This window comes from Porites lutea, chromosome 3 (assembly GCF_958299795.1).
Source record: "Porites lutea chromosome 3, jaPorLute2.1, whole genome shotgun sequence".
NCBI lineage: Eukaryota > Metazoa > Cnidaria > Anthozoa > Scleractinia > Poritidae > Porites > Porites lutea.
The window spans coordinates 38327948-38340300 of record NC_133203.1 but is presented as its reverse complement, the minus strand read 5'-3'; the positions used below and the strand labels follow the sequence as shown (position 1 = coordinate 38340300).

Below are 12353 nucleotides of genomic sequence, written 5' to 3'. Positions count from 1 at the left end.
TAGTCCTCACTGAAACGATCCTGCAAAAGTCCTCCTCAACCCCTTTATTCAGCACAAACAAATAATCACATACCAGAGTGTTAGTCATATTGTCAAGGTGAAAAGTTACAGCGTATAACGACTTGTTCGCATATGACTGCGGGATGAACGCTGCCATCCAGACCCAGATGCAATAAAACGTCGACTGCTTTCCTAATACTTGTGACATTTGTGGGCTCACGAAAACTGACGCTGTATACCAAGGCGAGGATGACATAATATAGGCTGTTTTACTGCAGGGGCAATAGTAATATATTCTTAATGGGCCATCCGTAAAACAAAGTCAAAACTACTGATGGAAGACTCAGCCCTGTTACCCCCTCTGACAGTAGAATTCAATAATTTCATTTCACAGGTCCATGATTGTATGGATTGCTATGGCGACTTTAAATCGGTACTTATGGAGGTGAACTTCCGGAGTGTACCTGAAAGTACAGTTGTAAAGGCTTTAAAATACTCCACTCCATCCTTAAAGTTCTGCTTGAGACTCATATGGTGCAATGAATTAATGTTCCAGCTGCGTTCAGACACCTGTTATGCCACGCTGTCACTTTTAAGAAGCTTTTTTAACCTTTGTCTCTTCTGCTCTTAGAACACTTACTATTATTTTCTCAGCTCTTAGATGCAAAAGTTATTTTGTTTGGCTTTGGTCGTTTCTTTAATTTAACATCTTCAAAAAAAAAAAAAGAAAAAGAAAAAGAAAGAAAAGAAAAGACAGAGATGCGCGGGTTTTATTTACTTAGCTATAGTTATCTTATATCGTGCTGTCGTGCTGGATGAAAATGGTAATCATGCGATCACCAGAAAATAGTCGACCTCCATAAGTACCACTCGTTCGTCGTCAACTGTCTGCCAATAGAATTGCCTTTTTAAAGTATATCTTCATTTGACTTGACTATTCATCATTTGAAAGCGTGACTTTTATAAAAAGCTCAATAAAAACAGAAAAGCTTTCATAAATCAATGTAAAGTAAAAAGTAATAGGACCAATTAAAAGAAGTCACGAAACGAGCCAAGAGAACAAGTCACGACGTAAAAACACCTTACTTTTGCACCTTCACAACGAGAGTTTGTAATCGTCATATTTTATAATACATAGTCGTTGCAGCAAAATCTACAGTTAAGCTTGTGATTAGAAGATAACAAACATCTGTTCACAATCTAAACCAGGAAACAATCCATACAGCGAGAGCTTTTTCATGTTGTTTAGAGCAGCTGTTCTACTTAACTTAAAAGCGATAGATGACGGTGTGGCGACAAGAGAACGTCCTCAAGATTAAAGTCACGGAACGTAACGTATTCTTTTTCCAAATTGTAGCCTCTTATTTTTAATTTATCTTTTCCAAAATTATAGTAAATGCATTTTTTTTGTTAGTCCTGAAGTCTAGAAAAACACTTCTTTGTCATCTCGTTTCTTTCTGGCAGACAGCTTTTAACAAGCACTTTCAAAACTTTAAAATTAAATTTAAAAAAATTATGCTAGTTGGGTATAAATTAACGTCTCGGGCTTCACTCGCTCAGTCTAAACTCAGCTCAAATGTTGAGATACGCGAAAAGAACGAACACATCGATCAGAAATGAAGGCTTTTTGCTGTGCAGTGCTGATTCTTTGCCTTACTACTGGCCATGCAATGCCGCAAATAGCAGGATCACTGTGTGATTCAACGAGTCTTCATGACACTCTCTGTGCGCCATTGCGCATTGGTGAGAAGAAATACTTTAGACAAACGTTTCGTCGCTGCTTAATACCCCTCCGTCCCCCCTTCATACCCCCATCATAATACAAGGAGGGAAAGGCTGTACCCCGTCCCCCTAGCGTTTTCGTTAAGTTACAATAGTTTCTAACCATAATAGATAGGCTGTTATGTCGCCTACAAGATGATGTAAATCTTATAGGATATATATGCAAATGACACTATTGGGGGCCAGTGACGTCATCCAACATAACGGACTTTTTAGATTTTTAACTTTTTCCACTATATGTTTTGTTTTTTCCTTTGAAATTTTAAACTTTTACTCAGAAAATACATTTTAATTTTTAACAGTTTAGCACGTAAAAGTTTGTTTAATGCATCGTTATGTGGCTTAAAAACTACTTCAGGGCTTAAAATAGGTTTCTTTAAGCTTAATTAAGTTGTGATACATTTAAAATTCAACACCACACCTTACTTGCCATTCAATATCTTCTCCCTGTATGGGCAGATTTTCACTAAATTCAAAGCAAATATGCCTCAAAGATAACCGAAAAGCAACTGAAAATGGTACAAGTGCCTAAGTACAATCATCTAGATAAAACCCGACAGGGGGCGGTGTAGGCATTTATAAATTGCAGGGCTAGCAAAATGTTTACCATAATTTGAGAAAACTGGCATAATTTTTAAAACGTAGCGTTGCCAACATAATTCGCATATTTTGATAATTATCGGAACATTTTTGGGCTTCGACAGGCACATTGATTCCCAACCCCAATTGTACGCTCACGTTGTTCGATGTTTTAGCGGTATTTGCAGTTTACTATTCCTGAAATGGGGCCTGGGACTAGGGTGTACGGGAACCGGAAGTCACACGGCAAACCATGTCTATCCTAATACCTCTCATAGGCACTCTTCTATGCCAGCCGATTCGAGCGAAAACTTACAGCTCTCTCAGAGAAATGACGGGCCAGAACCAGCCACAATTGCCAGAGACCGTTATATATCATAGCTAACAAGACTAAACGGCTTCTGATTAAAGAAAATGTATTTTTGGACTTATTTGCAATGGTTTTTGAAGAACACAATTTTAAAAAAAAAGTAGCATAATTTGGAAAAACGAGCATAATATTAGCATCATTGGCCAAAAAAACAGCAGTGCTACTGGCATAATATGCTACTTTTACTAGCGCAATTTATGAAAGCCTTGGGCGGTGGCGTCCACCCCTCCGCCCTCCTCCCCCTCTCATGTATGTCCCAGGACTGTTTGGCACATAAGCCATCCGATATTTGACACTCCACTTTAATCGAAATCAACGACGAACGGCGCTGCTTCGTTTCGTTACAGAAATCAACGAAATCACCGTTCATGCGCTTAAACAGAAGCCCTCTCCGGTATGGTTTTTCATGCCCGCGCAAGGGCTATCCTGTATAGTGTGAATATAGAATTAGTATGTGTAATTAAATGGTGACGAGTGAAATTAGGGAATAATTTCACGCGCGTTTTGTCCAAATCCTAATAATTTCCCGAGCCTTTAGGCGACGAATGGGTGACGAATTACGTTAGCAATCTTGGATCTTTGACATGTTTATCCCGGATCGTCTCGATCGAGAACTCCACTCTCTCAAATGTTTAGACTTTAAATTTGGCTTATAAAGTTGAGAATTTTTCAGACTTTTTCGGCAAAATACCTGTTTGAATCCTTCTTGAAGTTCTCTTGTGTGTTCAGGTTTTCTAAAGCGTATTTTGTGCGCTGACATCTTCATTCACTGCATTTTAAAACTTTGTCGCCATCTTGACACTGAGACGTACGGAAGGGTTGCCATGGCAATTTGGTAATTTCACATGTGAAATTACAAATTAACGCTGAAATTTGGCGCCAAAATTAAGGAGTAATTCGTCACCTATGATATTAGTTCAGTAATCCCATTCATTCGCTCAAATACATCGGGTTGTTGGCAGGTCAAGACAGAAAGTGATAAGACAGTGTAAAGTTTTGTTTTCTTCTTTGTTACCTTAGTGTTGCGTGCCAAAGTAGTGCCACTACAGCTATGGTCTCCCACCAAAAATGGCATTTATAGGCTGGAAATTAGTCAGATTTTCTCTGCCCCAAAACAAGGAGTATCTTCTATCCCATGGCCCTACGTTTTTCTTCAAACGCCTTCACCTGCTATTGGCACCAGGCTGAATAAGACGTTGGAGCTAGGTGTTGAGTACGTGCTGACCGGTGTTATCAATCAAACCGGTAAAGTGATGAGGATGAATATTTGCTACTGGTACAAAAAATGGAAGGATATGTCAACAGACGACAAGAAAGAGTTATTAGACAAGTCTTGCAACAAAGACAGTGACAATGAGAACTTACCTTGACATCGTTTGTGACAGAAAAGTAGAATTTAGGCAAATTCTTAGCAGCTGAAGAAAAGAAGGGATATGCTATAAAAAATGTATAACTTTAAGCTGTTGTAATGTTATGGTTTAAGTTTAATTTTAATAAACTATATGAAGAAATTGTAGTTAAGCCTCCTCTTTAAGCATTATTACATTATTACGCTGGTGTTTCCAATTTTTCATGTTTTCTTCGTGTTCCAACTGAACTCAAGTTTGCAAAGGAAAAAATGTTCAAATTTTGAAATCCATTGTCAATAGGTCACTATTGATAATATTTATATTGTAATGCAATGAAAGACGCAGTATGCTAGTATGTTGAAAAGACAGAAGTTATATTGTTCACATCCCGATTTACCAAGACACTTAACATCGAGAAGAGATTTTTTTACCGTTCCGTCATTTGACTAACTGATAGAGTTCGTGATCTTGGAGTTATTCTAGGCAAAAACCACATTAATGCAAAAACACTGACATACCACATAAATGAGACATGCAGAAAAGGACATTACTGAGGTCCGTAGGGCGCATCAGCAAATGCCCCACTAATGAAAAAATCAAACTGTTAGTCATTGTTGTTTTAATATCACGTATGGACTGCTGTAACAGTACCATTTATGGTCTTCCAAAACAGGATATGGAAAAACTTCAAAGAATTCAAAACCGTACTGCAGCAGGTCTTATTACTGGAACTAAACAAAAACTAATTTTGGACTGTATTGAAATATAAAAATACCAATTTGTGCGGTCATCTAAAATGATGACCAAAGAGTTCTAGGCTTTCTGGGTTATATTGTGTTATTCATTTTCACGTCTCAGATGATTCAGCAGGTGGATTAACCACTGCTGTCTACTTAAAAACAGTATAGATGTTCTTTACACGGCAAGAAATATGGCATTCACCGTCTCGGAAAACTCTCGGTTAATTTTCGAAAACGCGGCATTTTGCTAAAGTTCTCTCGCGTTTTCCGGTCGTAAAATCCACTCTTTTTCCGTCGTTTTCTGGCCGGTGAATTTGAGTATTCGTTCCATTATCCGGTAGTTTTCAGGCTCAGTTAACACCAGGAAAACGCTTGTTTTACTGGCGTTAACCGGACCGTTAACGCTCGGATAATTCATGCAAAACACACGGAAAACATACGGTTAACACATGATGAACGGATCGTACTCCGTTGTTCACCGCCGTTTTCCAGTGACTTAACATCGCGTTTTTTGGTGTTTTCTGGTGTTTTCAAGTGGCAAAACAAAGAATTCACAGACGTTTTCCGTCATTCTGCGTGAGTTTTCTCGGGTTTTCTGGGGCAGCGAACAACTAGAAAATGCCGGGAAACGGCATGTTCCCCAATGTTCACCCATCGGTTAATGAGATGTTTTCCATCGTTTCAAAAGTTTTTTCTCCAGGAAAACGCGCCGTTTTCAGTATCGAATGCGCTTATTTTCGCGCATCTTCTACGTTTCCAGTGTGATCTTATGCGGGAATGTAACTTAGTCCTTTATTCACTGGTGTTTTTGTTCAAAATTTAACATTCGTTGTTGCAGTTTTGTTTTTCCCGGCACCCGACATAGGTGCTTTAAACGACATACAAATACTTCGATTCTCTCCCCGATATCCCTCAATGGAAACAAGTAATGAAAAGCTCTCAATGTACTTCTGAACTCTTTTATTATCAGCAACTCAACTCATCGTCTGCAATACAGAATGCCTCTAATTGATTATGAACACTCCACAGCAAACTAAAACTACCATTTATAAAAATGCATTCAATCATAGATAAGATATTCACAAAATTCTATACTATCAAATGAATATGGTCAGTACAATTCAGAAAACTCTTGACAATATATCTACTGATACCCACTGACCCAAATAAGAACAGTCGGAAGATATCGATGCTAACTTGGTATGTACAAATTTAATTTCAGTAAACATTCCACTTACATACAAATTGTTTTCTGTAGTAAAGTTTCTATTTATACTCAAAATTCTATTCAATACGAGCACACATTGACTTTAATACAATACTGTTTCCAAGGTCAAAATGAAGTTGATCCACTCCTCAGTTTAATAAGTCCATGTGTGCTCGTATTGAGTGGAATTTTGAGTGAATTTCCTTTAAGGATGAGCACTCTCTCGGTTTGCTGGTGAAAATCACCTGGAATATATCCAACTAGTGGTCTATTATCAATGTCACATTCTGATTGGCTGAGCTACTACTAGGCTTTATGTTATAGCCCACTAGTAGCGAAAAGCGCCGGCTTTGAAAACCAAAACAATGGCGGCTGAACCGTGTTTTTGCTAGCTAAAGTTGTTTTGTCTCGATATTTTGGACCAACTAGTTGAATTTTACTAAAACAATAAATTATTCCTCTCGCTCTCATGGACTCTGAGTCAATAGCCCATTTGGGCTTGAGGCATAATTGTTAAATCTTTGTCGACCAGTGGAACCCCAAATGGCAGTAGCACACTGTTGAAGAAATTTCAAGTGCCATATTTGTTCTGAAATAAATCTTGAAACAAGGTTTTCCCTGATTTACTTTCAAAAATGTTTTGAAGCTCCACTGTTATCAAGCATTGAAAAATGAAAAGAACTATAATTTAGTGGCCCAGAGCAATGACTCAGGAACTTCATTACGGCCTCTTGTACTTGGAGGACCAACCCTTCTGTTAACAGATTGCCTTTTTGGCTCGTTGGACATACTTCTTCTACAGCGAGAGTCCAAATTGTGAAAAAAACATGGAAACCTCCTCTGATCTCCACTCTAGGGGCCTTGTTCTGAGAACACCACCCTCCTCAATCTGACTCATCAGACGGAATCAAGGCTGAATGTAGGGCTTCTAAGACTGGCATCTTCTTCCCATCTTCTGTAACCAATTTTAGTCTCTTCTCAAGTTTCTGGGTAAAATATATAGAAATAAATTAATTTTAATAGATTTGTTTCTAACTTTCAGAGCATCTCTAGTCAAGAGAAATATTCTCATTGAAAAACCAGTAATGGTCACTGATCTGTAGCTGTCACATTTAGTGAGGCTTAATTCTTTTCCCTTTAATTGAATTATTCACAAATGCTACCAACTGAGTAATGCCACTCGATTGTGTTCTATCCCTTGAATCCCTTCTTCAAAACAGCAACAATACTGTTTGAATATAGATGTTACGTACAGCTAGCTATATACTTGTGGAGTCAGATGACTCGTGATTAATTGATCACAAAAGTGTCATTAGGTGGGTATGAAGGCTGATAATTTACATAATCCTAGTTCAAGAGTTCTGTAGGAAGGTTGAACAGCTTTTTTATATCACTGTGTAATCATTGTTGTGCTGGCCCCATGAATAAATTTTTGACAAGCTTGCAAGTGCTGACTTAATAAGTAGCCATTATTGCACGACTGTTTCATAGTTGCATTAGGTAAGTCCAATTTTGGTCGATTGTCACCAGGGAGATACTTTAAGATAAGATAAAGAATAGTAAAAAAAATAAAATAAAAATAAAGGATAGCAAATTTTTACTCAAACAGTTCAGTGTGGATTTGGGGTTAGATCAACGGTGTTGTAATGTTTTTTTTTGGCAGCAACTCACAAAGAAACAAGCAAATGCTTGTAGCCTAGTAGTTGCTATTTTGTGATGAATATATTTGTTGGTATCCTTCGTTGGGCTTCCTTCTCGTTTGACCTCAACTGCAGAAGGGGCTCAAGAAATGCAAAAAAAATATAAAAATTACCGTAAATTTCCGAAAATAAGCCCCTCCATGTATAAGCCCCTCAAAATCATAACGCCAAAAACCCTCCGTTAAATTGCCTCTCCGAATATAAGCCCCCCCAGGGGCTTGTACATGGAATTTGCCCTCGAATACAAAGTAAAACAAAGCAAAAATGGTAAATTTCCTTCCCACTACAAGCTAGCCCAATCGATTTTGAAACGCAAATTTCCCTCCGTACATAAGCCCCTCAAAAAGGGCCTTTGAAAAATATAAGCCCCGGAGCTTATTTTCGGAATTTTACGGTATTTGAGTGGTAAGAAAAATTGTTCCATTCTGATCAGTTTCTGTTATTTTTTTCCTACATTTTCCTCCCACAATATTTTTCAACATTAACAAATATTTTGTTATTCATCACAAAATATTGTGGCCATTACAGGAAATTGCTTGTGAGTTAATTTGTTTTTCCATTTTCCCTTATGTGCTTTGCAATGCTGCTTGACCTGACAGTTGAAATTATTTGTAACTTAACGATAAAAGAAGAGCTTAGTGGGAAATACTTGCATATCAAGTGTGCTCGGGAAAATTTGACTAGTCATAACTTTGTTGAAAAATGATATGAGTGAAAAATGTTGGAAACAATTTCAAAACCTGAGCAGAAAGGAACAATAATAATTATACTATTTATATAATTTTGTAAAATAATTTTTGGCATTTCTCAAAATCCTTATGCAGCCAAGATCACAAGAGTATTAAGCCCACAGGAGGGATCAACAACAAAAAATAAACACTGGTACATCACAAAATAACGTAGGCTAAAAGTGTTTGCTTGTTTCCTTATGATTGGCCACCAGAAAATAGGTGACAATGCAGTCCAAAAAACTAATCTCACCCAAGAACCACAATGAACCTTTGGAGTGAAAATTTCTTATCTATTATCTTCTCTTAAAGTATCTTTTTTAGACAGGTAGGTACTCAAGCAAAATTTGGACTTACCTAATCTAACCAAGAAACAACAGCACAATAATGGCCACTCAAGTCGGCACACTTGTAAACTCGTCACAAATTTTTTGTCATAACACCCCACAATGATAAGTTCAGATAAAAGAAGGTTCAACCTTCTTACTGAACTCTTGAACTTGGATTCTGTATATTATCTGCCTTCACACCCACCTAACAAAGCGTTTGTGATCAGTCAATCACAAGCTATACAACTCCACAAGTGATTTGCCATACATTGTGTTGCATACATGTAGCAACCCCCCTCCCCCAGGCTGATTCTCAATTTCCTTTGTCTCTTGGGGCTAGGAGACAAAGGAAATTGAGAATCAACCAGGGTTAAATCAAGATTAACCTGAAAACAAATTTGACCCATAACAATATGCCTTGCATGAATTCTCCCTCCATGTAAAAGGCCACTTAAAGGGACAAAGTCAGCTGAGGCACATGTGCATTACATACCAATTCTTAGCTGATTTGCATATTGCAAGATGCGCGTGAAACAGAAAGTGAGAAGCGCATCCGGAATAGCTAAACAAACCTTGTGGAGTTGAACTAATTGCAAGTCAAAATCTTAGTTATAGACTGTAAGTCATTTCAGAGCACTCATTTTTTTATATGGGCAATTCCAATTGAGACAATGAAATTTTGAATTTTTTAAAATAAAATTTTGCACAATAAAACTTATACCAACAGAAAGTTGAGACAATGGGGTGTTTGAAATTACTGAGATCTTGTGCATCTTGTCCATGTGCTTAATGTGAGAAGGCATGAAATCCAGAGAATTTGAATCTCATCATATTTGGAATTTTTGGGATGAAATTTTAAACAAAGTTTTTACATCTAAGAAAACACGATAATAAACATAAAAGTATTTGTGTATAACCTTTGCCTTACACTATTATTAGGCCATAAATTATTATATCCAGCTACTGGCACTTTCCAAAGAAAATAGACATTGAATTTGTGTTGCGGACATTACGTAATGTCCGCAACACTAAGGTACCTTTTTTCAGTTTCTCTACACAGTTCACTGTATTTTCATGTGCTATTGATGCTGCTCAGTTAGTCTGATGTATACTTTATTTTAATCTCAAAATATTTCCTGGGTCGGCTTTCTCTGCTCAGAAATTACAAGTTGAAAAGTGCTGCGGACATTACGTTGCAGACACACATTGGTTTTATAGACTTCATACAACTTAGAATCCTCTTTCAACTTTTTTCTTATTTTTCTTGACTTTTCAATGCTTGTCTTGGGCATTGCAATTGACCTTTTTTACAATCAACTGAAATGAATTTTTATTTAGAGGATTGGAAAAGGAGAAAATGAGTAGCTGGTCAGGGGTTTGGTACTGTTGAGCATGCCCAGAACTGTTTGTAAGTATACTTTTTGAGGAAAAAACTGACTATCATTGTTTCTCCTGATTTTCTACTCACACTTGAATGAGTATTATTTTTTAAGTAGAATTTGTAATGTAATAATCTTAATGTAGTGAACAATGTGCAATTTTAGGGCACATTTACATTTTATCTGTATTTAAGTCAGACTGAATGACAAGAAGTGATAATTTCAGTCAAGCTAAATTAGTTTCGGAAAAAACAAAAATAATCTCCTCACCACTGCGGGTTTTTTTCCCCACAACATTTACTTGAGATGTAATAAAATAACTAGTTTTGAAATAATTTTAAGGAGTCAGTATAGCAGGAAAAAATCTGACTCGTCTGGTATTGCATGATACTAGGTCAGCAGGAGATTATACAATATTATAATAGAACATATTAAATAAGAAAAATATTAATTTCACAGCTTCATGTTTAGACAAGTAACTACAGAGAAAATTGATGTAGCGGCAGTGAGCAACACTGACTAGAAAGTGAATGATAAAAAATGTGTTCCCAAAAATGTAATGTCCGCAACACAAACTTTTGTTTGTAGAATCATTGGAACGAGGTTGCATAGAATTTTTTTTTTGATGGTTAAAAAATTTAATTATTGCCATGTTTTGAAGGCACAATTATTTTATGCTCAAGATTAAAAATTCACAGGAAAATCTCTGTAAAGAAAGTTCTTTAAAAAGTGGTTGTTTACAAATGTAATGTATGAAAAACAGTTTCCTCAACTCATATCTTCAAGGTCGTGAGAGCTCACTAAAGCATCTTTTTATTAGGTACAAAGGGAAAACTAAAGTTACTTTCTAGATATGTTTGATCACCATTACTGAACATTTTGACATTTAAATTGGGGTTTGAAATGTTAATTTTAGTATCTGAATGTAATGTCCTCAACATGGAATCACCCATATGCCTTCAAGAATTCACCAATGCACTTGTCCAGGGAAAGCTAAACATTGAAGAATACTTCAGAATTTGATGAATCAGTAGAGGTGAGAAATGACATGAAGTCTTAATCATTGTCAAAGGTTCAAGGTCGAGACAGCTTGATTGTAACCTTTCTTCATCAATTTTCCAAAATAATATTTGTAATGATGATTTGCTCTGCAGTGTTATTGATTCATTTCTCTTGTTATTTTGGTACACAAAGGGGATTTCTCCCGTCCAGCACCTACATGTTTCCCACCTCCTCTTTTTATGTTCCTTTGGATACTGTGTTTAACCAAATATGACAAAGTAATGCTTTAGGATGCATAAAAGTTTGCTGAGTCAGAAAGAGGTTTTCAGAAAAAAAAATAGAGGATCAAATGAAAATCTAGGCAAGATTAAAGTGGATTTCTAGATGTATCTGATGTTTACATTTGATTTTGAGTTGAGGTAAATCTTTTTCAAACTGGAAAAAGTAGTGTCTAGGTCAGTGTGGCCCAATAGGTGACTGTGTCCCTTTTTACCAGCAGCATCCGGTTATCTGTAATATTTAGAACTTGTGAGACTGATCTGCCTCGGTTAGTTTAGCTAGCTGCAAGTCAGCCAGGATTGATTGTAAAAATTAATACTTTGTCATATAACAAATACGCTGTCACTATATGGCCGGTAACCGGTCAAGGTTTTCAAAATACTAAATGAACGGCAGTCCTGTCTTTTCAGTAAATTTCACAAATCGAACAAATCCAGCTAAACCAAACTATCATATGTTGATTAAGAAAAGTCAAGCGATCCTGAAATGCTTTATAGATCTCAAGAATAACGTTTGGCTCACGCTGGGCTCAGAAGACGAAACCATGTTTTGTGACACTTAGAATTTTTTTCGGCTCAACTGTCGGTCAAGATGTTGAAAACACTAAATGACCAGCAGTCCTATATTCTCCGTAAATTTTCGCAGATAGAAATAATCCAGCTTAACCAAACTATCATATGTCAATTAAGAAACAGTCAAGCGAAATGTACTGAGAATATAGGACTGCCGGTCATTTAGTGTTTTCAACACCTTGACCGGCAGTCTAGCTGAAAAAAGTTCTAAGTGTCACAAAACATGGTTTCGTCTTCTGAACCCAGCATAAACAACGCTACACTTGAGATCTATAAAGCATTTCAGGATTGCTTAACTTTTCTTAATCAACATATGATAATTTAGATTAGCTAGGAT

At 36.8% G+C, this 12353-nt stretch overlaps 1 long non-coding RNA gene across 1 annotated transcript; it reads left to right on the top strand.

Moving 5' to 3' along the window:
* Nucleotides 1–1557: 1557 nt before the first annotated feature.
* LOC140929717 (uncharacterized) lies at nucleotides 1558–4190 on the top strand. The gene is made up of 2 exons (XR_012164778.1): nucleotides 1558–1743; nucleotides 3752–4190. It is a non-coding gene; the product is annotated as an uncharacterized lncRNA (long non-coding RNA).
* Nucleotides 4191–12353: the final 8163 nt, after the last annotated feature.